The 27671-nt window shown below is 37.9% G+C and overlaps 1 protein-coding gene across 5 annotated transcripts in view; it reads left to right on the top strand.

Moving 5' to 3' along the window:
• The first annotated feature begins 521 nt into the window (after positions 1–521).
• The window catches only part of LOC120754910 (sodium channel protein type 1 subunit alpha), a 93221-nt gene continuing 66071 nt past the window's right edge, over positions 522–27671 (top strand). For 2 of the 5 annotated variants that reach the window (XM_058421282.1, XM_058421278.1), the window contains exon 1: positions 684–1015. The gene's annotated coding sequence lies outside the window, so the exon portion shown is untranslated. Of the gene's footprint in view, positions 638–683; positions 1016–8964; positions 9045–27671 lie in introns of those variants that run through there. The other 3 variants (XM_058421279.1, XM_058421280.1, XM_058421281.1) reach the window with 3 other exon arrangements.

Raw genomic sequence — 27671 nt, 5'->3', positions numbered from 1 at the left:
CTTTAGTTACTACTGAAGCATTAAAATGAAATAAATTATGGGACACAAGTTATATGCTGTAGTTTTAATTTATATAAAGTGTTTTTATTAAACAAGGTTGTGTAGGTTTTTAATGGCTGGCTAAGCCTGAATACTTGTTTCTCCTGTTATGCCCTGCACAGAAGTGCTGATACGACCCAAACAATAATAAACTACGAAGTATACCGAAGTTTGTCTCAAGATAAAAAAAAAACCAAAAAAACAAAAGCAAAGAAGCACCAGAAATGACTGTAAATATCTTCACAAAATAGATTATATCTTACCCATCATTTTCTTGAAAAATCAAACCTCTGTAATATAAGCAGTTTAACCCCTGTAGCACCATGTACAACAGGTAAAAAATGGTTACTTTCCAGAAACTAAGCGGCATGCGGTAAGATTTATTATAGGGAACAGCAATTCCCTTTGGAAATTAATCCCAGAGTTTATCTTATACCAGTGCTTTCCCTCTACTCACCACAGTAAGCAGTGCCCAGACAGAGGTGTGCAGGAGCAGTGTGTGTCTCTCGGTGCTGTGCCTTGCTGTTGCTCTCCTCTCAGCTGCAGCTGAGCCGTCCTGCAGCCACCGTGTGACAGGAGCTCTGCTGCCTCAGAGCAGGTACAGCTGCAGCTTCAGCACTCGCTCTCTGCCTCACATTTGTAACACCCTCACTCCTTCCGGTCATTCGTTCCAGGGGAGGAATGACACCGGCATTTCTGAGCTGTTCTTGTCTTTTCTCCCAGAACAGTCAGGGAAAGCAGACTTCGTGATCTCCATGCTAACTACCAGCCTGCCTGCTGCCAGTTCCCCCTACTTCTGCCGGTGATGACATTCAGCTTGCTCCTCCACACAGGATACGGCACTGATTCCTCATTATGTAAGGCAGTCTAGGTCAAGTGTAGGAGAGACACTGCTGGCCCAAGCAAGCTACTGGATTGCTCCCTCAGCTTCATGGGGTCTGGAAGCTGGATCCTGATCTTTGCTATATCTTCTTGGGTGAGTGTTTTTGCATCATTTAAATGGTTACTGTGCTGCTTTTCTATGCAGATAGCTGTCAGCCATGCTGTGAATGCAGAGATAATTTCTTAGGTAAAACCAGCTCTGTCAGCATGATTGAAATAACATAGTAGTTCGAGGCATCTCAGCTTTAAGACACTTTGCAAATAAATAAATCATAAATCGGGTTGGTTAAGAAACATCCTTTCTAACCATATGGGGATTAGTGTTAATTTGACTGATTAGGCAGTGAATTAAATCAATTTGCTTGAAGATGGTGTGGGAAAGCATTATTGGATATTGCTATTAGCTCTGAGAGGTTTACTGCAGTTCTTGGCTGTTGCATTTTTTTAGCCTTGCAAATTATGCTTCTCCTATTAAACATAACAAAAGAAACAAAAATGATATTTAGTTTTCTTATACTCTATAGTTATTTTTTGAAGCAGCAGTTAAACCCAGGATGCTATTTACTATGTACTGCATGAATATGGGAGTCTTTATGTCTGTGAGATAAGTAAGGTGAATACTGCAGATAAAATTACATTTAGTCACTGCTCTGCAGAATTCCAGAAGAGTACATGGGAGCTAGACTTATATTAGAGGGTAGCTTTTATCCATGCACCATGTAGAATTCAAAGACATTTCTTTGTGTTTCAGCCCCGCTGAAAATCAGTCTGTAACAAAGAATAGAACAGGTTTGTCCTGAATTATGCATACTGGGTATTGTCAGGTGCTGGAATGTCTGATCATACCGGAATGCAGTAGAAGAGGCCCTGGAAAGTAGCAGCATAACACTGATGCTGCAGTATCATATAAGGGATTTTAACAAGCCTAACTTGCTAAGGACCACTAATAAATTTGTAAACATTTTTAACACATTTGAGAGATTAATTGGAATACTTATCTTTCTGTGCAGTACCTTGGACAGCAACTTTTTTATTCTGTGGTACAGGGTGTCTCCTTCATGGGACTCAGCAATTTTTGAAACTTAATACAAATTTAAAATACATAAATGAATTTAAAAATACTGGGGAATGAATATTAAAAAAAAATAGCAAACCAAAAACCACCAAAACAAAAAACCAACCCAGACCATAACTGAGAGGAACTTTGGTCAGCATTGTATCAATGCACAGTATTTAGCAGCTTACTGCCAAGATTTCTTTTAATATTGACTTTAAAATAGTGGCGTTTGTATTGAATTATGTTAATGAGTGGCAAAATAGTAAAGTAAGAATACAAAATTGTTGGCAATTTATAATAAGGCATTGACAAAATTTTCATGTCTAATAGATAACTGTTCACTTTAAGTGTGAATGCCCAGTTCCCTTAAATCAAAACAAGATTAGATATCTATAGAAGGTTATGTATTAATATCAGATTAAAATTAATTTTGATGGGAAGAATGGAAGCCTGGAAGCCTTTTAAACGTGTTTTTTCTCCCCATAAAAAACTACTTGTTTTTTCACATTGTTCTGCAAATAACTAATAGACTTTAATTTCAACACTTGTTCCAAAGTGAGGTGAATTGTTTTATCATTTTCTTATTGTCTTTGAAAGCTCTCTTTCTCTGGAAAAGAACTTCCAAGCAGTCAATTGTCTTTTCATCATGCTCTTACGTTACCAGTTATGAATTTATTTTTAATTTTTGTAATGACAGTCATATAGATCAATGGTGCAATTTATTAGATATACCAGGCTGCTGCCTGCATTAATTACATAGTGAAAGTTAAGTTCAAGAAAGTGTAGCTCATTTTTGGTATCTTGATAACACCTCTGTTGCAATGCAGCATATCCATAAAATATATAGATACCACTTCAGACATGAAAATACAGAAGTATGTCTTTCAAACAAACTTAAAACAATAGCATAATATAGGAACTTAGAAAAAACTGCTAGGTACCATGAATTATTGCAATGATGTACTTCACATTCTTTGTCTCTTGCTGCATGAAGTGTTCTAAAATAGTTATGCTATTATATATGAGTACATTGTGTTCCATCCCATTTCAAGTGTGGGTGCTTGAGGTATTTTCTTACAGGCTCAAGGAGTATTAATAAAATATCTATTCAATTAGAAGGAAAAAAAGCCTTCTTGTCTTTAAATGTATAGCGATCTTTTGAAAGTGTTATTTTTATTTTTTGCGTCATGGTTCATAGCAGGGCACACTACTCAGCAAAGCAAGCTGCAGATCCTACAGGAGGATACAAAGTGTTAGAAAATGGTGTTTCCTATGTGTTTTCATATATCCCATATTCTGGTATATCACTTTGGGTCTGAGAAATTGAACCTGAGCTGTTAAATATGTTCTGAACCCACTACAATGCAGGATATTGGTTGTTAGTGGTCAGTACCTCCTCCTGGTATTTTTCTGTGGTTTACTGGAATTGTCCAATCCATGGCTATATTAGTAGCTTGCTTTCAATATTCTTTGTATTTCCTCAAATCACAGTATGCAGCTGGATTTTCTGACAAACTTTTCACTTTTTCTCAGAGCACTAGAATTTTCTGTACTGCAAAAAGTTTCTTTGCTCTCTTCATAGTTATGGAAATGACACTAAAACTGAGGAGCGTGGAAACAGTACTAAAGTGTGTCAAATAAGTTATTCAGATCTCAGATCTGTCCATTTTAGTTGAGTAGTTGAGATACATATTTTGATGACATACATACACTAAATTAGTGCTAAATTGAAAAGGAAAGACTAAAAACATTAGTGTTTTAGTTTATGTCATGTAGCAACTAAATATTACTGTTGTAGTATAGTTGACTAGCTTTCCATGTAAGTTTGGGCTCACAAATGCAGCTCTTTCACTGTCCAGAGCTGCCAACTTTTATTTGCATCTAGTTCACAAAAATATTCCTAAGGTGACAAAAACCTATTGCTGTAGAAATGTGCTTTACCTGTTCTGAAGACAGCTGTTTGGAAGCTGGCAGGTGTGCTTTGTTCCTTTTGCAAACAGTTACTATTCTTTTTATTCCGGGGTTTTCCTTGCTCTTCCTTGAAACTGGTTGGATGCAGTCTTCTGTGTTGCTACAGTTTGTCTCATTTTTCAGGTCCTGATGATGTTTTCCCAACATCCCAACTGCGACTGCAGTACAATTGGTTCCCAAGTTTAGAAAGAGAAAATGTCCCTTGGATCATGATGTTCACCAGCGTGTCCACAGAGGATCTTGGTTGGCTAATCCCTTATCTATTAGATTAATTACTCCATTAGCTGTTTTCCACACCCACTGTAATTCATAGAATTCATTGCTAGAACACTAGAAAGACATACTGTAAAAGATCAAGGGAGATTTTTAAAAAATGTTTTGGTATATAAACCATATTTCATAAACTTTCATTTAAAAGACATCTATGTATTGCTCTTAACACTATATTAATTTAACATACCATTCTGCATTGTTGCTTATGGGGTTTACTTGCCATGGCTGAACATCTGAACTTCTAAGGTTGATTTTGAAGGTTTCTCTAGATTGTACACAACTATGTCTGCAGGGAAAAAAAAAAAAAAAGCTGAAACATAGTTGTTCATTGCAGCAAAAATGCTGAAGCATAGAGACAAACATACACTCCCTTTTTTATTCATTTACAGTTTGTTATAAGTTCTTTTTAGAAAGGGAACTGGTCTAATGAGGGGCGCAAGAGAAGGACTTCCAGATGAATCCTTTCATGTGCTGAAGAATAACAGAATAACAGGCTTCTAAAGCCTGGTGATCACTAAGGCTCATGAGCCAAAACCTTACTGGGCTGTTCTTCACCAGTGCTCTTAAATATTTACAGTGTTCCTGAGGCAGCACTGGTCAAAATTTATATGAGGACAAGTGAACCACAGATCCCCATTAAGGCAAAGTTACCAGGTCTGCAGAATCTGAAATCTGCAGGATTGCAAGCTCATGGCTGCATTGGAAGTTTGCCTGGCAGCTGTGTCCCTGCTGTGCCTGGCACGGAGGGGTTCTCCTCGGCGCCTGGTGGATGGTTGCTTCAGTCCATGGCCATTTTCTCCTTGGGCAGTCAGGGAGGGATGTGTCACCTGTATGAAGAACCGCGCAAAGATGTCCAAATGGAATGCAATGAGTACCCTGGGCTTGCCTGGTTTCAAAAATGATTTCACTAGCTATTAGGAGTTTACTAGTTGTTTACAGACGGTAAAAAGGCAAATAGATTTGGGGGAGGAGAGGAAAGGGAGACCATATTTTGTTTACTAACTTCCCATCTATCTTAGAATTGGAGCAGCTCTCGTTGAGAAATCTATATGTTTTTTGTTTTCTTCAGTTGTGGTGCAATATATAAAACTTTAAAAATACAAGAATTCCTGGGATATAGCTCTTTAGCAGTTGGAAGGAAGTTGTTGCTGTGTTGATCAAATCTCTCTCAAACCCCATGACAGACAACAGTCTGATTCAAGAAGCCACCAAAGAAGCTTGTTAAGATAATCAGAAACCCTATCAATTTTCCTGACAATGTAAGCTGCTGGAGCTGAATTTGAGCACCTAGTTATACTGTGAGCAGTGAAACTGGAACCATGAGAAAACTTCTTGGAAAGATCAGCTTTTAGTATTCTGTTTATGATACTTGGAGATTTCTCAAAGTCAGTGGTCATATTAGGCATCCTGCACTTAACCTTTCATGATGTTTAAAGAAGGATGTCTTAGTTCATTCATTCCTAGTAGTTTAGTGTTAAATTTTTAGTTGTTTACTTCAATTCAAAGTGCAGCATTTGAAAGGAGCTATGCCTGTGACATGTCAAATGTGTCCAGCTTGTAACAAAGACTGGAGGGACTCATGCTAAAATGTCAAGCTGGGGAGCAAATATTTTACCTTTTATCCTTGTGATAAATCTGTGTTTATAAACCCCAGACAATCCATCATTTCCAGAAACATCCTCCATGAACAGAAAGATTTCTGGGAATGATCAATTGGCATCAGCAATTGTATCTGAGCATCTTGTTTAGTATTTAAAATTTTTAGGCTTCTGAGTCAGGTATTACTAGTGCTACATAGTCATTTGTCACCTGCAAAGGCTCTACATAATCCTGAAGAGCCTTGCAAATGTATGAAAAACACACAAATCTGCAGTAAGAATTGCACCTAAGAAAGAACCAAACAGTTCAACCAACTGCTAATATTAAGATAATGATTTTGAGCTCTTTCTACCTGAAGATCATAGACTCAAACTGCTTTGGGGTAAAGGGGTGCTGCCTGAGCCACTTAGCAACCTACCAGTACTGCCAGCAGAAAAGCTAAATTAGAAACTGCTGAATGTGACAGCAGTGAAAGATGAAAGTGAGGTCTTTCTAATTCAGAGCTCAGAGGTTTTCAGAGGAGACAGGTTGAGTGGTTGTGTCCAGTTTGATCTTGCCATTTTTATGTCAGCATTTTAGTATTAGCAATTGACTCTATTATGGTGTGTTTTAATTAAATATTTAGTGTCGCAAGCTTGCTTGCTGTGTCCTTTTAATCACTGCAATATTTGAAGACAACATATTTTAAAATTGTGCAATTAAATTTCATTATTAGAACAATTGTTCATAACATCCTGTACTGATAAACGCTTGAAAATTATACTGAGAGAATTCCAAGTGCTTCTTATGAAGGGAGAAGAATTTCTCCACCACTGGGAGGTGGAGAAATTCTGATTCACATAGCTTGGATTAGAGCAAACTTTAAGCAATTAAAACATCATGATACGAAAATATTAGGAAGAAAATGTATATCAGAATATTAGAATTGACTGTAAGGCATAAAATTCATTAAAGCTGCTTGGGGTCACTGAATCAGACGTTAACATTAAGTGTCTGTTATACCATAGATATGCCTCATTGCATACAGGTATTAATTAGATTCATATTCTTCTTGTCTTTACGTGCAGAAATGGTATTGAACAATGAAAGAAACGAGATGTTATTTTTAGCCCTCCTTCCACGTAGCACTCACCTTCGCAGTCCCTGCCTCCCCTTTTGGTTTCCTCTGCGCCACCCCTCCAGCGCAGCAGGCGCTGGGGCTTTCACAAGGGCTCGCTCACGGCCATCACCACTCTTATTTGTATTGGGCAGTACAGCAAAATGACAACTACAGAATACTGTCTGATTTAACTCCAGCTGAGGCTGATCCAATGCAGATGGGGTTCATTGTGTTAGCAGTTACCGTTACTGTTACTTAGCAGTCTGAATTTTAAAAAGGAGCCTTTTTTTTTTTTGTCTAGGTTCCAGATTTGGCTGCGCAGCTGCCATCTGAATCCAGGGGAATGTATAGAGCTGACGTGGCAGTCGTGTCCCAGGCGGCGTGATTGCAATGCCGGCTGTAATAGATGGGCACGTCACGAGACTCAGGCACAGCAGCCCTTTTTTTGGTGACTGAACCCATGACTGGTGAGGTTGAATCCACCAGCACTCCTCAGTGGGCAGGTGTAAAACGAGACAGAGGACAGGTGGCTTTGAGCTGTGACATGCCAGAGGTTGACCTGGAAAGGTTTCTGGTGCTTTCCTAAGGGCTGACACTAACGCAGACTATTTCCTTCACACGTTTTAGAGACATGTAATTAACTGAAAAGAAATTAAAATTACTGAAAACTTTAGCTCATTTAATACTGGATAAAGAAATCTACTTCTCAGCACTGTCCTTGCCCTTTGTTCCTCCCTGAAGGGAAACGGGGTTGCAGATTTTCAGTCTCGTTTAGGTCAGGAAATCTCAAAAAAAGCTGTCTTTTACAGCCGGTTCTTTGCTTTTGCCGATAGATGGGGCTGTCCTTTAAGGTGATGGCTTAGTATCTCTTTTTTATTATTATTTTTTCCCCCCTTTCTTTCTGTCTTTACCCTCCTCTCTGTTTCTCTCTACCCTCCTCCCCCCCGCCCCCCCGTTTTGGTTTTTTTTCCCCTGCTATTTGCTGATTTCTATGAGGTACCATATAGTGAGCCTCAGAACAGGAAGCTGAGAACAAAGCAGAGGATACTGCAGAGGTCTTTCCCCCCCCTTCCTGATGAGAATGCAGCAATTTATAAACACTTAGTAAGCTTTTGGAACCGAGAATCTAACCAGCTTTATTAGCATTTCAAGCACTTAATCATCACTATCTCTTGAGATTTTTGGGTTTTTTTTTTTGTTTTGTTCTTTTTTGTTTGGTGTTTTTTGGGTGGGTTTTTTTTGGGGGGGGGTTTGTTTGTTTGTTTTTTGGTTTGTTTTTGTTTTTGTTTTTGTTTGTTTGTTTGTTGTTTGTTTTTATCAGGTAAGCCAGGAGGATGGTAAATCCTAGACCTTAGTGCATTTATGAGAGCAGTCAGCATGGTCCCCCCACCCGAGCTCCCCCCCCCCCTTTTTTTTTTTTTTTTTAATGCTTGCTTTATAGTTATTGTTAAGCATATAATTAAGGAGAAATTTGTGGTTTTTTGCTTTAAATATGTTTTTCAAGCTACAGTCAGTTCTTTTTGGTGTCTCAGCATTTTGTTACAACATATGTTTCAGTTGTCTTATATTTTGGGGGGTTGTCTTTTTGCTGAGGGAGTGATTTTGGTTAAACTGTTTTGCATATTTTCCCCTGAAGTTTTTGGAAGATAACAGAGGTTGTGTTGCTCCTTCTCATGGAAGACATATTAAAGTCTGAAGCAAGCACTGCAGGACTGTACAGTTCTCCTTCCCATAGAGAAGCTCTGCTTACAAAGATGTTTTACCAAAGGAAGGAAGGCAGCCCTCTCTTTTCTCTCTTTTCTCTCTTTTCTCTCTTTTCTCTCTTTTCTCTCTTTTCTCTCTTTTCTCTCTTTTCTCTCTTTTCTCTCTTTTCTCTCTTTTCTCTCTTTTCTCTCTTTTCTCTCTCTGTCCCTCTGCCCTTAGTCTTTCTGATCAGGTGCTCTGCTAGCAGCTCTTACTTTGATTTACGTACTGACCAGGACCGGTTCTAATACTGTAGATATGGCTCGGTTCATAATCTGAACCGTCTTGCTTTTTCAAACAGCACAAGAGACTTGCCAGGTGGACTTCAAGCTCATTCAGCACCTTTTCTCAAATGGATTTCCTCTCTGCTGCTTGTCCGAGGTATGTGCTTAAAAGAATCCCACTGTGCTAATTTGCCTGGGATTGGGCTGTTTGTTCAGCCCCACTTTGAGAAAGCTGTTGTTACTCACTCAGCACTATTTGAAAATGGATTGGTGTTTTCTGCCACTATTGAAATCCTCTCCAGCTGTATTTTTTTCAGAAATGCTTATTTTTTTGGTTATGAGCTATACTGGCTGATGTTAGTGTTGCATTTTTTGCACCTACCATGTTTATTTTGTTTTTCATGCCTGACCAATGTGTTGATGTCAAGTACAAAAGAAAAAAGGCTGTGCTAAAAATTGCTCTGAAATCTAATGCAAAACAATAACAGGATTGCTGTCAAGACTGACACCCTGATACTTTATTTTGTTGGGCCTGGTTTGTGTGATCTTGAATATTTGCTGAAATATTTAGAAACAGGGAAACAAGGTAGAGACAAGCAGCTTTCAACTGGTTGTCCTGACTTTGTCAGAAAGTTTTCATTATTTTGAAGGAAGTATCAAGGGGATTGGGACAGGAAATTAGGAATTAAGAACTTGCATAAGGTGTAGTCTAATCAGAACAGTTCTAGTGAAATTCTAGGAAAACAACAGCAATTTGCATACCATCTGGTACCAAAAAAAAGCAATTTAAAAGTCTATGATGACTTACAGAAAAAATTATATAGATAAATGTATATCAAGAAAACATATATCCTATCAGCTCTTTGAAACAATACTTTATATAGGGGCAAGGGTACTTTATTATTGATCATTGAAACCTTTGTCAAAATAATCATATAAAAACTTAAATTTGCTTTGAAGTTTCAGAAGCTGTAATCATCAACAGCTGAGAAGCTAAAAGTAATCACAGGTTCTTTTATTCTTAAAATGAAGATGGTCTTGAGCTAGAAAACCTTCACAATATTTATGAATATACACTCAATGCACTACCCAGTGCCAAGCAGTTTAAAGGACAACTGGCTGTTGTTGACTTTTAAGGATGGCAGTGCTGCTGCTATCCACATTGCACTGCATCCTTCCAGCATGTGAATTCTAATTCCAGAGTTTTGTGCATTCATGACAGAACACAGCATATTTAAGGGCAAACCCACATGGCTTAGCACTGAATTTTGTCCCTTAAGTTATATTTTACAAATCCTTCTCTATCATTTTTAGCTGCCTGAAACTGAAGAACTGAGATTAACTGTGAGTGTTTTTCTGCCCTTAGTTATGAGAAATAGTCTGTTAATAATCAGAAGAGGGGAGGATACTTTGCAAATTCTTTTGAAAAGAGGCAGAAATCTTGATCTGATTTTTCTGTGAGCATTTAGAACTGTGACATTCTTATGGATTAATGTATTTTCCTTAAATTTATTCATTTTCTGAACTTCAGTCCCAGCTCATCTGTGGGAAAACATAATTTTTTTTCCACATAAGAATTTTGTCTTTTGGGCTAAATATCATTAAGAGAGTTGTGGATTGTTTTCCAGCAAAAGAAACATATCCTGCTTTTTTTTCCTCCATTGATAACATCTTTTGTAGGTGGGAAGCAGTGGGATTCTTCAAGAGTCCTGTATTTGACCTGTAGACTTCCTGTTGGTGCCAAAATGACTACAGCAGAAGAAAAACCAAGTTAAAAATTGAACAATATTTATTCACACTTCTAAACTGAGACAATCAGTGTTATGGAGACAGTATGACATACTAGAGAAGGAATGTCATTAGGCTTTTTTTAGCATAATACTTCAGAACACTTAAGACATCCCATTGCTACAAGAGAAAAATATCCTAAATCTGAAATATTCTAAGATGTGGGGAAAAGAGAACCTTTGAGTAAATTTGAACCATTAAAATCTACAGCTGATAACTGTGATGTAATATTGTAGGCAGATGGGGAATGTCATGCAAATTCTCTAGATGTTTTTTCCCAAAGCTCAATAGTTCTGGTACATTCCATTTTTCTAGTTGTAGGTTTATTCTTTGTAGATTCCTGTCCATAAAAACACATAGAAGTTGGATGGAAACAACTGCAAATTTGGTATGAGTGAAAAAATTAATGAAATAGCAAATGTGGACATAGAAATCATCACTTTTTCCATACTGGGTTAGTCCAGCTTCTGTAAAATATACCGATCTCTTTTTATTCAATAGTAGTAATGTTTGTTGAAAGAATCATGGTGATGTTTTACTAAATACATGGGTGTTCAATGGTTTTAGAACTACTGTCTTTTACTGATTATTGAGTCATTGTTCCTGTCTCTTCCATTTTCACCAGTAAGTGGTGGTTCCAGGTCCCCTTTTGTGCTCTTCTGAAATTCTGTTTAGCTCTGAAAAAAAAAAAAAAAGATTATATTTTGCACTTGTTAAAAAATCTGGGTAGAAACCTTCCTTGCCATATTAAATATCACTTGAAAGTCCACAATTCTGATTCATCCACGCTGCTATTTATTGTTGTAATTTATCAACCCCAGAAGTTCTCTCTCTCCTTCCTTTTTCTGCTATGAAATTCTCATTATGTTGTATTTTTAGAACCCAAGTTTCTATTGCTTGCTGTCTCAGCAGTATCTAGTGAATCCCTAACCATCCTTCCAGCACTTTTTAAAAAGTGTTTCCATCCCTCTTTTTATTAATTTCCTTTTTTTCCCCACAAGTCTCTGAGAAAAAGAAAAAAATCCCTATATTTTTAGTCTCATAAACATCCAGCTCGGTTTGAGCTTCCAAGATCTACTCCTTCTAATTCCCTCCATATTTGTAATTTATATCAGTACCTTGTAGACATGCAGACTGATCTTCATCTTTCTCTTACTCCAAGAGACTCTGTAGTTTGCTTCTAGAATTAGCTTTTTAAAATTACTTCAAAGCACACACACACACACAAATATATATATATATAAATAAAATCATCCTCCTGGTAAAACAAAGCAAAACCAAACAAAAACTCAAATCTTGTCAAGGTCAGAAATAAAAATTTAGGAGTAACTGCAGAGGCTTGTGTGATTCAATTTTTTATTTACTCTATTTAATATTTGCATTGGTCAAAAAGGACAAATCTAAGTAGCAACTACAGTACTGTTAACAATGTTGTTTCCTTCAGAATGAGAGCCTTCATTTTTTTTTGATTTAAAGTGTTTACCTTCTCTGTTTAAAATTACCGTTGAATTTATTTGTTAAGAGGAAATTGTGATGGAAGTATTTCTGAATGCAGATGATAGGTGCTCCTCTTAGGAATGCCTCAGCAGGGCTCCTTAAGGAGCTTTGCAGGATCCCTGGAGTAAGTCCACACATGAAAACAGAAGGGAAGTGGTGGTGGGTCATTAGAAGCTGAATGCTGAAGATGATTTTGTTCTTGATGTCCAGAGTGGGTGGGGCAGGAAGTGAAGGTTGAAGAAATGGGCTCACCTGGATGAGATACGAGAACAAACATTTTACTAGAGCGGATAGTGCAGAGCTGCAATAGAATGCTGGGAGAATCTGTGGAATTTGTCCTGAAGGTCTCTAGAAGAGGTTAGATGAAACATCTGTTGGGAAATAGGTATAGCAGTCTTGCCTTGGGCAGTGAGATGAACTAGGTGGCCTCTGATCTCTTTTTTCTGACCCAGTTTTTCTGTGAGTCTGCAAAAAGTAGCTATCTGAGCTATGAGACAGGGTACAATAAATTATATAGGGTCCAAAATAGACCCACTAAATTGGGGATTGCCTAAAAGCACATAAATATCCCTTGAAAATATTTATCCTACGGTATATGCACTCTGCAATGCTTCAAACATATCAAGAAAGAGCAGAAAAGTTGCTTAATTTCTTAGTGTTTCTGTTAGATTACGTAGTCTTTGCTAGTAAACCATAGCAAGTGTGAATACGAGGAGTAGAAAAAGGTTATTTGCAAATCTGATCAAATTTCCATACTGTCTGGAGAATAGTACACATTTAATTAAAAAGATTTTATATTGATAGTTTTTCTTTTTAGAAAGAACTAGGACACTTCAGAATCTGATTAAATAAAGTGAGTGCACAGGAGCCGTTTCAAAGTTCTATTTTTAATGTTCATATTCAGTATTTTTCACAGCTGAGAAACCTAGTCTGATATATTTATTTTCTAAAATGAAACCTAAATAATGCCAGATATATATGTACACTTGAAATGTGCAGTGATGGATAGAGACAGGAAACTGCTCAGAACCCCATACTGAGTACATTAAAAATCCTTAATCGAAAAAGAAGTTATATGACAATTTAATTTTTTTTCTTAAACAAGAGCTATGTGATCCAAGTGTAATCTAGAAACCTTGCAGCTGAGTATTTTTGCCTTCAGTTCAAATTATTTTCTCTTTACACACACTGAAAGGATAAACCAGAAAGGATGACCCTTTATTATGTTTTCATAAATTCGCATTGCCTCAGAAAGAACAAAGTTGATTACAAATCAACAACTCTGAACTAATGAAGCATTTTATCTGAAAAAAAAAAAAATTACTCCAAGAAAAATTATCAATGTATTACAATGTATTTTTTCTTACTCCTTTTGGCTGAGTCTAAGACCAGGAGTAGCTGGCATTGGGACACCCTGTGTCTGCAAGGGTCTTGTGTTTACTGGTGCAGTGGCTGTTTGCACCCTGTCAGCAGGGTGCTGCTGATGGGAGCTGAACCCAACCCCCTGGGAAGCTGCTGCTAGGGAAACTACTGACCAAAATGAGTGAAAGTTGCATCAGGATCAGCTCCTTTTAGCAGACAGGGGATTGTGTCCCCAGATCCAGTGATTTCTCACCACTGATTAATCTATTGGCTTTTAAGCTATGGAGCAGACAAAATAAATGTCCATATAAATATATATAATGAAAAATGCATATGGTTACCTACCTTTTATTGAGCAGTTTTTTTGTTTTGTTTTGGTTTTCTGTTTTTTTTACCATATGGTTTTAGAATAAGCTAAATAAATCCACAAACTAGAATAACATGTTGACTTAATAGATACAAAATGTTGGAACCTCTGAATTAACAATTGTGAAGAAAGCAGTACAATAACGGTCTTGAGTGTCCTTTAGGAACAGTTTATAGCTGGAAAAAAATAAATCTGAAATGTATATCTTGTTTTTCTTCTGTTAAACTCAATGTTATGCAGGGACACACCTTCAGAGAGATTAATACTAATTAAAAAATCTTAATTGTAGTGTAGAAGATTATTAATAAATACTTACAGGAAATGCAAAATCAATATAGAAAGCATCTTGCAAAATGAGATGCCAAACTGGACTTGATTGAAACAAACAAAAAATTTAATAACTCTGAATATTTGCTTGGAAACCAGTGTACATGAATCATTAAAAAATGATTACTATTTAAAGGTAGACTAAATTGGTTTTGCTTAATGAATGATGAGTATGATATATATATAGATATAGCTATAGATAAGGTCAGAGAAAAGAAACATGTATGGAATAAACTTAAAATATTCTGAAAAATAGTATATTCTATAGCACTGCTTCTGGAACTGTGGAGTTACATAAAATTATGTTTTCTGGGCACACCCAGATTCAGAAAGCTTGCCAGATATTATTTCAGGTTATTGCTGTCTGCTTTTTGATGGCAATTATAAAATTGCCTGCAACATTTTATTGAAGCAGAATTTCTGCCCACCTGAGCTACATATCTGAGAAAATTTTTGCGAAATGTCTTTATTCTAACACAGCAGCTGATCTTCAGAGGTGCCTTTCCTCCTCAGCCTTTATGAGCCTGTAATACAAACCCACATCCTGAGAGTGCTGGGTGGAGGCTGTCACCAGCATGTTCATTTCTAATAAGGAACAGCTAAGCACCAAGGACAAAACATGAGAATATAAATATAAATGATAAAATATATGAAGTCTGTATTACATATATAAAATTATAAACCTATTTCTTTTACTAGAAGTATAAATGAGAAAATTTGGAAATGCTAATGTAGGTGTAGTGTTGCATTGTGAGGTATGAGGAGTGTACCTGCTCTGAATTGTCGTATTTCATGGGTGAGACAGAGTAGACAGAGAAGATTTCAGCTTTACTGATATAGATGTGCAAGGAGACTAGGAAAAAAAAGTCTTACTTACTATGAGTACCACTTAAATAGGAATCCAATTGAAGATTACTTTTATTCAAACAATATTTTAAGCTTTTTATTTTGAACTCATTTTAGAAACTGTTTTCTTGCAACACTAGTAGCAGTGGTGCACTTAGTTTCACACCCAAACTTCGGTCTGGCCTGGAATCACTGTCTCCTGTGCTCTGCCAACAAAAACTTCTGCCGCGGGCATCGCTGCAGTCAGCTGACAGCGCCCAGCAGCTTGGAAGGGCACACACCTTCTGTGGTGAGCTCTTAAAAGATGGGTTAATTTTATATGTACTGCCAGTCCCAGGGATTCTCAGAGCCCAGGGGAGCTGTGTGCCTGCAGCCTGGTGAGAGCCGCTCCCGGTCTCAGCCAGTGCAGCTGGTAGTTTTGCTGTGGGTCACTGCCCAGCTGCTGCACAGCCTGCCTGCGAGTCTGGCACTTGGGGGTGCTGGCCTCAGACTTGCCCTCTGCTTCCCCCTCAAGCAGGCTTCTGTACAGCTGTGAAGTCTAAGTTCAGACTACTACTGAACAATCACTAAATAATATTTAATGGTTCTGCTGGGAGAAACAAAAATGCTTGCTTGCCCGAGAGCAGAGAATGATAAAGGATGAGATGTGCTAGCAAGAGAAAGCAAAGTAGCTGATACAATACCCACTCTCTTATGTCTGCATGCCTAGTTCCTAGATAATAACAATGAGTTTTGGTTGAAAGAAAGGCTGAAGAAATGCAAATTATTTTTTTAAAATCCAGGGGAGTAGTAAACACCAAATTTTACTTTTAAAAGCTATTTCTTTTTTCCAAAACAACCTGTCTTCTGGACAATAAGCTTTATTTAACTAATAGTGTTTTATTCCAAATTTTCTCTCCCTTTTCCTTTGATTGCCGTGCACATGGTACTTCTCTGCAGGTCTCAGCAGTGACTTTTATTTCTCAGGGTTACATGCTTTGCAGAATTCTGAAATGCAGGAAACTGGTCAATTTTGGGAATAGGGTTTTTTTCCCCTCCTGTGCTTAACGTAAGATTGACTATGATAAAGGCTGAAATTGCATACCATACATCTAAGCTTAAATATTTAAGTCTGTGTTTTAGTGCTGAGGCAAGAAATACAATGCCTCTATACAGAGCGACAAGAATTTTATACTGACTTTTGTGTGAATTCTTGATTACTTAGCACTTTGGAAAAGGATGGCTTATGCCTTTAGCTGTCAGTTCAGATAAGCTTCAGATAGGAAATACGAGCCATTTTCTCTCTTTCATGTGAGAAAAAATTGTGAAGATGGTTAAATAATGGCTGAGGGCAGTGCAACTGTGATTAGCAGTATTCTGAAGTGAAGTCCACAAAGTAAGCTGTTTCTCTTTAGAGGTCTGCAGGCCAGTGCTTCCCCGTGTAATGCTTTTAATTCTAGTGGCTTTGCTGAAGCAGTATTTGTTAACTGCTTTGGGGGATTAAATCAAGACAGATTTCATGTTTTTTGAGACATTCATCTGTCATCCCTGTTAAATACCATATTGCAGTGTTGTAGGGTGTATTTTACTGGAAGTTTCAGGAACTTTGTTATTAAAAACCTTCTGCTCTCTGGCTGTGCCAGATTCAGTTCTGAGCCCATTCCTTGTTGCTCATCTGAAGTGCACACTCTTGAATTTTAACACTTCTTAGCATCCAGATTCTTACCTGCAGATGATTCTATTTCGACTTGTGGCCAGCGTTGCGGGTTGGTGTATGGGTACTTTTGGATGGCTACAGTAGGCAGGAGTTCAGACATGGAATGTAGGATCCCAATGTGAATGTGCTGTTCAAACACAGGGAGGGAGGGAATTGCTGCTCCAACCGGGGTACAACCTAAGTATAAGGAAAAAGTGCTCAGATTATACAGGGGGGGAAAAGAAGACCTTTAAGGTGATGAAGTAGTTTTGGGAGATGAGCAGCCTAACTACTGAAGAGTTTTGGAAGGAAATGAGAATGAAAATGAGCATAAGCAAAATGAGGGGTCTTTGCAGATATTTGTATTGCCTAAATGTGACTGGAAATCTTCAAAATTACAGTGTTGATGGAAATTGAAAATTAAATTAATTGAAAAAAAAGCGTTAACATCGAAAAAAATTAAATGCGAGATAATGAAGAAAGGCTGCAAAGGGCCTCTGAGAGGCAGTCATTTGCTTTCTGAGAATTTATACAGCAGGATAATGGAGCCCAAGCAACTAGCTAGAAAATCATTCTGAATAAGGGCAGGGTTTTTTGATAAGAAGAAACTTTCTTGTTTCTTTGTAAGAATGATGCAAAACAGACTTTAAATATGTATGGCAGCAGGGGGAGTACAGTATGATTTATAGTTTGGCTCCAAAACTTAGACAAGAATATTTGACACATATAGGAGTCAGATTCATTATGACTGCTAGTAGCACAGGCTCCACTAACCTCAGCAGCCCTTAGGCTTGGTTGCCTTTCATGTGCTGAGCTGCTGTGTTGAGCGCTCATAGTCCGGTATGAATCACTACATCTAAAAATTGAGGACGTTTACACCAGAAACGGCAGCAGAAGGATCTGTAATAATTAAGACTTGGGTCAATTGGACTACATATAGAATATACAGGATGATTCTGAAAGGAATTTGGAGACTAAAATAGCTACAGCCATCCATCCTTCCTGCTTTCAGCAGGGTTCATGTTGTTTGGGCAGCTTTGATGCTATTCTGAAAAGGTAAACTTCACAGCTGTGTGAACCCATTTACCTGCACCCTGAACATAGCTGTCTGCTGTTCAGGGCACAAAACCAAAAGTATCTCTAGATGGACCTTGCATATTTGGAGATTAGAAAGCACACTCTCTCCCGAGTCCAGCAGAACTGCCTGTAAAAGGTGGTACAGGCAGGTTCACGTTGCCTCAAGAGCAGCTTGTAAGAGAACAAAGTTTTCACTACACTCTGTCAAACATAGGACAGATGTAGCCTGAGAAAGATAGGTAGTAAAACAGAATCTTAACATTTCATATTGCTGCTGATAAATCTATGTGCTCATGTTTCAAAAGAAACATCTTAAGATTAGATAATGTAATATATTGCATTTTTTCACTCGGGTCCTCTCTTCTTAGGGAGCACAATCACTAAGGGGATAGTCTTCTAATGGTGCCTGATCACAGTCTTGTGCTTTGGCCACCCGTTATGCATCACATCATGGTGTTCTCACTGAACAAATGCCTTTTGTTTTGCACTCTTACCCGGCTTTAAGTGTTTTTACAGTGGTAACAATTTTTCTCTTGACCTTAGCGGGGTTTGGGATGTTTAGATACATGCACAGCTTCCCACTTGCTGGCTTGCTTCAAGCTTCTGTGGTGAACATGTAATTCACCCAAGAATTCCCTCATCACTGTGCCACAGCAAGCCTAACTTCACAACCACATTACCTGCAAGCCCAGCCTTGATGCCATCAAGCCCAAAGCAATCCCAAAGCACTCAGCTTCCAGCGATCCTGGCTGCCGGGGAAGGCTCAAACAGGCATGGAGTGAGGGAGATTGTGTTTCACCCTCTAGCATCCGCCTAAGGACCGTGTCAAGCTCATGTCTCCCAAGGGTTTGCCAGAAAGAGAAAAAGATTTCATGGAGAAAAAAAAAGTCTGAGCAAGAAAAGTAAGAGAGGAAGGGAAAACAAAAATTTTCATGACATTTTCATACCTCCTGATGAAATTTTAAATATAGAGAAGACAAGGAATTTTAAGAGTTAATAAATATGGAAAACTACATAAATGGGTGTAACAAATTCTATTCAAATCCTCTTCAAAGTTGCTAAGTACTGACAATTATTCTCTACTTATACTTTTCATAGGCTTTTCCCTTAAAGTCAAATTAAAATCTGCTTGATGTTATTTCCACCTATGATATTAGGTCCCCAATTTGTCCTTGACTCACAATGAATGAAACATGAATATTTTTAAGCTTCTTAACTGTGCATGTTTCCCTCAGACTTAAATGTCCTTCAATTCCTTAGAGCCACGACCCTACAAATTGCATTGATCTCTTCTCTGACAGTGTTCACTGTTGACATACTAAGGACTAGTTTTTCAGAACTGGGTATTATTAATCTTTGTGTAGTGCTCTTCCATTGCTGAGCTCAGGCGCATTGAGAAATGGTTTTTAAAAAAGAAAGTTTCCTATTTTGGTTTCTCATTGTATGCTTATTTATACAAATGCTTCTGGATTGTACTTACAATACCTGCAGAAACATTGTTCAGCTCTCAGTGTGGTAGGAAATGTTGCCCTGTCTTCAGAGGCATTGATCAGACAAGAAACGTGACATGCTGAGGAATGCCTCTCCTCATTTTTCTCAGCTGGGTGTATTGTAAATCAATACCTGACTCTGGGAGGTTGAGTGGCTGAAGCTTTCTCTCATCTAGTAGGGCTAGAACTAACTTTCACACTGGTCTGCTGTTAGTGGAGTAAAGAGTTACGGGACAACAATTACTAATTTATAACTTATCTTTAAACTATTTGAGATATTGCCCTGGCCACCCGATGCCAAAATACCATAAGGTATTACAGCTCACTATTATAAAATAAAAATTATTAATTAGAAAAAAATTCCAAAACAGTTTAATACAACATTAAAAATGACAAATGCAAGAGTATTTTCAATTAATGAAAAGACAAAAGTGTGGATTTGAATGAGAATAGCTGAAAGTACTTAAATCGCCAATCACAAATCCTACAAAATAGGATATACGATATTTTTCAATCAGAAAAGTTGAGAATGAAAGAGATATTTGCTGAAAATACTTGCTGTGGTCTTCAGTTTACCATGTTGATTCTCCTGTTAGAGTTCTCATCTTACAGGTGGAGCCACATGAACAGATTCACATTTTACAGACCTTGTAATCTATCAGTTTGAATTCAAAGTGGAATACAAGATAGAAAACTATTAAATACTTTATTGCTTCATTAGCTTCAGTAATGTAGTTTGTGTACATTTGACATGCACCGAGTGATATTTATTAAAATTACAGATCTCAAACCTCTTTGCTTTTTTTATATTTCTGCTGCACCTATATGTGAGAATAGCTTCTCTGCCAAATAGTCACTAAATGTGCACTACAATTCCATGTTTAACCACATAGCTTAATACTGTATTTGATAAAGTAAATGTTGCCTGCTTTTAGCAGATTATCTGATCTTCAGAAAAATACCAGATAGGCTCAGAATTTGAATGACTGGATGTTTTGTCTCAAAATTTGTTATAATTTATGCTCTTTATATATATATATCAATGTATATATCAATGTAGAAGTTGTTCAGAATCACAAAATGCAGAGGGAAATGAAGGGAGAACTGCAGGGGAGTTGCTTTAGCAGGATCAGAAGATGCCAATGACCAAGGTGCAGAGCCTTGTCCACATAAACAGAAATTCAAATGTCACGTGTTTACAGACCTGTGTTACCTGCTGCATGTCATTAGCATATAATGCACCAATTAATTTGGAAAACACCTAATTCACACGTAGCCCACGTATGTGTTGCGTTTCATAAAACCTGAGACAGGCTGAGGGCTGCGGAAGGCGATTGAGGTCATAAACCTTTTCAAAGTCATGCAGAGGGAATAGTGCTTCCTTGGCTGCAGAGTTAGTTTGTGGTTTAAGCATCTCCCATTCCTTGAGCACTCTCTTCTTTCACAGAGAGTCTGTGAGATGGATCCCTCCCTTTGAGTGCTGCACTGCAGTAACTTGGCAGATGGTACCCAGCTCCTGCCATGGGGTGGTGGGGCTGCTACTGCCTCCTCTCTGCACCGTGCACAGGCGTGTCCTGTACTGTCATATGGTGTCTGGACTTCTGTGCAGCATAAAAGTTTGGAGGGTTTATTACTTCACAGTGGTTCCATTGTGAAAACCATAGACTCTTTTTGTTTCCTTAATTATGATTGATTTTTTTTTTCCCTGTTGTGTTGTGTGTTAAACAGGTTCCTGTTGTTCCTGCATCTGCCTCCTTGACCCGGGAAAACCTCAAGAATGAAATCTGTGCTTGCTAAATTTGTTAGAAAGTAAATGATTTTGTCATTATGTCTTTCAGGCTTCTGGCCTTCCCACTGATCATATGAGACAGCAAGTACCAGAATGCTGTTAATGGGGTCAGGCAACCCACTAATTTGAGTTTGGCAATGTCTTCGTGTCTGTTAGCCCTGCAAATTTTGCACCATTCCAGGGTATCAAGCAATCTGATTCCCATCAACTTTTATTTCTTTCCCAAGTGTAGTAATATGCTAAGACCAGAACTTAAATCTTGTCTTAAATTCAATTTTACCATCATGTAAAATGAATCAGTAGCATTATGTAATGTACACTGCATAGCCTGCATGGCTTTTTTTTTTTTTTTGTGTGTGTGTGTGTGTGGAGGGGGGGGAGGTTTTTTTTTTTTGTTGTTTTTGTTTTGTTTTTAACTGAAGAAAGGTGCTATTATGTTTGCTAAGGTAAATATAAGCAGATGTTTATGAAACAGATGTTTAAGAGAAATAAACTTGAGTTAGTAATGTAGATTGTCAGTAAAAGGGGCCAGTGCTCTGATCAAATGAAAGAAAGCAGAAAGATTGCTTCTCTGTACTGCAGTCATTTACTGCACAAGATATGCTGCAGGAACAGAGTAAGCAGAGAATCCATTCAGCTTGGGAGCAGTCCAGTACTTCCAAGCTATTAAATGCATTTGCTCAGATGGAGTACTAATGCAGCTGCATTGTGACTTGTCCCATTAAAATATTTTCTTTCTTTCTTTCTATGAAACTGCATAACTAATTTTGGGGTTTTTATCTTTCTAAAATAGAAAAGACTTGTTTGCAGTTAATTAAAATTGGAATTAGACCAGCAAAGCAGTAAGTCGAAGCAAGCTATTTCTTTTTAATTGAAAGCAAAGCCTAGTACCTATATTTTGATTTAGTGATACATTAGTTGAATTTAAAAATATACTGAGAATAACAAGTTCAACAATGCATACATATATATAACTAATAGAGATGGATACTATATTGTGTCTACATCATATGATTTTCTAATTTCCTCTAAACAAGCCACAAGGACAGGACTGAAAATCTAGGTGTTAGTGGGAGAAAAGGTTGCAGCTCACCTGCATCCTCATTTTTCCAGCATGGGGATTTTGTAGGCTAGTTATGGTCTTAGGGAAGGCTGGTTTATTTTATATTGCTTTATTTTTCAAAACCTATGCTTGCATTTTCTTCCTGAGTTAAAGAAATTAGTTGTGAGTGAACTCTAGAATTAAATCCTCTTTTCCCATAGTTATTGTTACATTTTTTCTTCTCAGCTAATATAGCTCTGATGTTTTTCAACTGACGTTTCTCAAGTGAATCTACTAGGTATAAGAGAGAAATAGCTCTAGGAGCAGGGATCAGAAGCCATGACTGCCTTCCCAAATGAAAGCTTACCTTTAAGATGCCGAGTTCATGTTTTCGTACGTGCTAACTTTCTATCCCATTAATCTTTATTTCATTCCTGCACAGTGATGGTGGAGCACAAAGAGAAATCCAATGGTCTGTTGGCTGTGGTCATGTAAGAGTTTTGCTGACTGATGGAAAGAGTGGCTGTGAAGTCCCTGGAGCTGATGAGAGAATTTAACATAAATACTTACGCAATATAAGCTAAGAAATTGTATGACTGTGGATGTCAGAGACACGAGCTGCATTTCCTATCCGTGTCTGTTCTTCTTTCTGGCTGTTGGGCAGCCCAGACTGAGCACTGAACTGCCTTCCTGAATCACATAGCTACCCTGTAGCTGTTTGCAACTCTGTGGCAAATTAAACAGTCATCCTCTCCCCTCATCACTCCCCTTCAGTGACCCTTTCTGTGCGTCAGGTTAAGTAATGGAAATCTCCAGCTGCAAAGCATAAACTTTCACCTAAACTGGTATATACTGTTTAATGGCTTCCAATATTTCAGATAATTTATTTATAGCTCAGTGCATATCTATGTACCCTGTTCTGATGTCTGAAGTATTACTGTACCTACCCTTAAATTAAAATTAATATGCATTAAATAAATTCAGTTATCCAAGTCTAAGTAATGTAATGCAAGCAAGCCCTTGTGCCAAATCTGCATTATCCAGGCTGAGAGGGAGCATCAAGAAGGTGATAAAAAAAGATATGGGAGAATCCTATTATCAGTCTGGTTATATGCATGTTTCCCTTATAAAGCTGTCTATGAGAATTAAATTTCATTTTATATGTGAGCTACAGGGAGTCATAAAAAGTTGTATAGTTCCAATATTCCAATATGATTCCTGCCCTTCTGCTAAGCTTGTTGCTTTGGATATCCTACCTGCCTTTGGTACCTGCAGTAACCCTATAGCTGGGACAGACAGGACAGACACAGGCTTGGTTCTGTGGCTGCACATACAAAACTGTGATGGCTTCCCACAACTTTCTTCCTCTCCTCCCACAGATCCACAATTTGAGGAAGGTAAATTTTTCTTTATGCTGAAGACAAGAATAATAATGACTCATTGATAAATTAAAAGTAATGAGAAACTGCCAATGAATGATGCAAATTATTATAACATAGAGATCTGGGCTCTGTGAGTTTACATGTAGATTCATTAATTTATCTTTATTTTGCAGCAGTTAAATTATAATTTACGGCTGTTATACTAGAAAGTCAAACATCAAAATATGTTTCATTTCAGATTCAAGTGTATGGATAATATAAAGAAAGTCACTTGTTAAAATTTAAGTATTTGCAGCACTGTAGTTCTGCATGTATTCTAAGGTCCTCCTGACCAAAGTCTCCAGGAACACCTGTTAAGGTGTGAAGGGTATACAAGTTGACAGTTCTAGCTGATGTCAGATTAGGAAATAATCTTGTTTAAGATTGTCTCTATTTCAGAGAATTATGTATTGTCTAAGTGACTTTTTCGAGGAGCAGTGTGTAACTGATTTGAAACCATTGTTTGATGAGGCACCATCTCTTCATCTATTTCCAATATGTCCCTTTACTTTGCCTAGAAAAAATATTTGGCTGAAAACTGAAGACTATAAAAATACACAGATGCTCTCTGGGTATTTGATGGTTTAGTTGTTCTCGAAGAGTGCATAGCTCTAAAATGGCACGATGTGTACAGCAGCTCACATCCCCGAGGGCAGTGATCGTCCGTGTATGTATATCCCAGTGTGATGTATATCCCAGTGTGCATAGCTAATCCAGCGTAGTTCTGGCTGCCTCAGGCTTACACACGTGGGCAGATCAGCTGTGCTTTGTGCACTTACACACATGCAGCTGAACAACTTCTGACTTGCTCTGCTTGTGGTCTGCAGATGGTCTGATCCCTGCCCGCTGAGCGGGCTGGCTGTGCAACAACGTATACTACAAAGTACACGTGAATTTATTTTGCCTGGGAAACGTCAGAAGAAGCAAAGATTCTATTCTCAAATGTTCTGAGTACCTTATTTTCCAAAATTTGAAATGTTTTGTACTGCTCATAAGGTCACTCAGACATGGAAATGTAGAAGGAAAAATCTCGTTCCGTATAGCAGGGTGGGAAAGAAATTAGTAAGAAATTAATATTTTGAGTATTCTTATATTATTTTCCATGTTGAATTACTGGTGATATGCTAAATAATAATAATAATTTTTAAAAAAGCCCATTTGGATCATGTAAGCAATTCGTAGCTATTCAATTAATATTTAATGAGTCACTTGGTGGAAATCAGAAGTATATCAGTTGAATAATTGGTCTGGTATCAACTTTTATAGATCCCCATCAAAGATAAGTGAGAATAAACCCATTGACTATAGTAAAGGAAATACAAATGTAGCAGTTAAGCACTGCCATATGAGAGATGAAAGTGTTTTGGGATTAAGACTGTAGTAAATTCTGTATGTATTTAGTATTGACTTTTAAATTTATAGAATATTTCTATTTGCAATGCTGAAGACTTATAATCATTGAAATGTATGAAGAAGGGGAAAATGTATCTGGAATATCATCCTCTAATCTGTTAAGTAGAGGATAAAAAGCAGGTAATCTTCATAAAGCCTCCAGAAAGATTTTTTTAAATACAGCCTACTTAGAGGTAGTTACATCTAAAGGTGTACCTAGCTAGCTCCATCTACATTTGTCAGACCAGAGAACATCCTGGCATTAATTACAGAAAAATAATGTGGAGTTCCTTTCTATATAAAGAAATATACATATTATTAGAAAAGCCTACAGCATTTGCTGGTTTTAAACTTGATATATAAACACAGTAGCTAAATCAAATGTTCTTGCAACATAACTAATGGCTGTGAAGCATTTTGTTTCTGTGCACCTGCAGGCAAATCCTGAGGTAATCCTTGTCCCGCGTGCCAGGTGGGGACATTGACTGAGCTAAAAGGTGATCCTGACACAGCACCCCATGGTTTCAGATCTCATCTTTGCTGACTGCTCACTGGCTGTCCATTTCCTTCCAACACCTGAGATCAGCCTTGCTGCTGTCCAGCACCTCCCTCCCACTGCGCCAGGACTCGTTCGGCTTGCTGTGCCCTCACTGGCCACCGTGGCAGGGAACACCAAGGGCTGTGTGCAGTGCTGGTTTTGGACAATGAATGAAGGTTCCAAAGGAAAAATGGCAAAGGGGAAAGGACCCTTCTGGGTCTCGTGAGGAGGAGGAGGAGAGGGAAAGGCAGACAAGTCTCTGTAGACTGAGGAGAGGAGAGGAGAGGAGAGGAGAGGAGAGGAGAGGAGAGGAGAGGAGAGGAGAGGAGAGGAGAGGAGAGGAGAGGAGAGGAGAGGAGAGGAGAGGAGAGGAGAGGAGAGGAGAGGAGAGGAGAGGAGAGGAGAGGAGAGGAGAGGAGAGGAGAGGTCTTAGTCCCTTCTTTTGCCAAATAAGTTGAGCAGAGAAGAGGGCTTGATTGTCTTTCTGGAGTCTCTGTATCTACCTCAAGCCCACGGAGCATTAGCCACCTACAGCTGTGTACACCATGACATATTTGGATAACAGCTTAGTACAAGATCTATCTTCCAAATTGCGGTGCCAGTCATGGGGATCAGTTTGAGATCAGAAAATTCAGTGATGTGGCTGATTATTTTTTCTCCTTCTTTCCCAGTACCCACAAGGTGTCGTTGAACATTAAGAGACAGGGTCAGAGTGTACAAATAGTGAGTTTAAAACTTCAATAGTTAAGTGACCAAAGTGGCAATTCACAGAAGTAAACAGAACCATGACGTAGGGAGCTGAAGACTGTCTAGACAATATTCTCTCTGTGGAGAAAGGCAAGATTTTAAATCTCTTTTGGCTGAGGTACATTTTCTTATATCCTCCCACCAATGGGGACAGAACAGTATTATTCCTTTTCCCTTGGAAAGAAGGGAAGCTGTACAGAACTGGTTTTGGCATGAGCGTCTACATGGGTGAAGACTGTGTTTGGTGTGAGATCAGCTCACTTTAATTCTTTTACAGTGAGAAACTTGCACCTTGATTGTTTGAGAGTCATTCTTCCAATTGTGTGTGATGTTCTTGTACACCTGTATAAACAGGGAGAGGTTTAACTTTTTTTAGAAATCAAGACATTTGAGTTTGTGGAGACCACAAGCACTTTCACTCCTCTTTCCTGTTTTACACACTATATTCTAGTACTCACTACATATATGTGTTTGAGGTGTGCTCACCCTTGTATTACCGATCAAGAGAATTTAGGGTTTATTGCTTAATATAATTTGGTGACCTTTTTTATTTCCCAGCTTTATTTTTTCTTTCTTCTCCCTTTATTTGTCATTTAATTTCTTATTCTCCATATTCTTTTACTTAGTAGAAAGTTATCCTATCTGTATTTGCTTACCTTTCTACTCCTTTCCCAGTAATCTGTTCTTCAACCTATGTTTTATTTTTCATTGTTTTCATGTCATTTTTATATTGCTAATCCTCCAGAGTTCCTATTTTTTTTTTTTATCTTTTTGTATTCTTCATTTTCTCCCTTAACTCTTCAGTCATTTTGCAAAATCCTCTTGAGCCACTTTTTCCCCTCTATTTCCTTCCTAATTTCCAGCATCTTTCTACAATTCCTGGTGTTGTCACTTTCTGATTTGTTTTCATGTGTTTTCCCCCAACCATCTCTTGCATTCCCACTTCTCTTTCATTCCATATCTCTAGCTGATTTCAGTGACTGCTGACCTGCCTTGACCATTGAGTGTCTTAAAAGGCTGACTGATCATTTCATAAGGATCTCTGCAATGGGTGAAGTCTGAATTTATCTCTTTACATTCAGGGTTGAGGGATATATGCACCTTTGTGAGACCAAATATACATTTCATCTGTATGTCTGGTGTCATTAGAAATTTATTCAGCGGCATGGAAGATGCCAAAACAGGACTCTTTTTTTTTTTTTTTAAATTTCCCAACAGGTTGATTTTTGCAATTGCAATATTTAAATAAATAGGTATACTAGAATACTTCCAGAATTTTGCAGTTACAGCTATTCTATAAAAAACCAGAAACACAGTAACAGCTAAACTGAAATAATACTAGGCAATTGCTCTTCTTATATAAAATAATTTCCCACACAAAAATTTACTTGGAATCATCACTTTAATACTTCATAATATACAGACT

The sequence above is a fragment of the Hirundo rustica genome, chromosome 7 (assembly GCF_015227805.2).
Source record: "Hirundo rustica isolate bHirRus1 chromosome 7, bHirRus1.pri.v3, whole genome shotgun sequence".
Classification (NCBI taxonomy): Eukaryota; Metazoa; Chordata; class Aves; order Passeriformes; family Hirundinidae; genus Hirundo; species Hirundo rustica.
The sequence above is the reverse complement of the archived record's forward strand: the minus strand, read 5'-3'. Positions and strand labels throughout refer to the sequence as shown.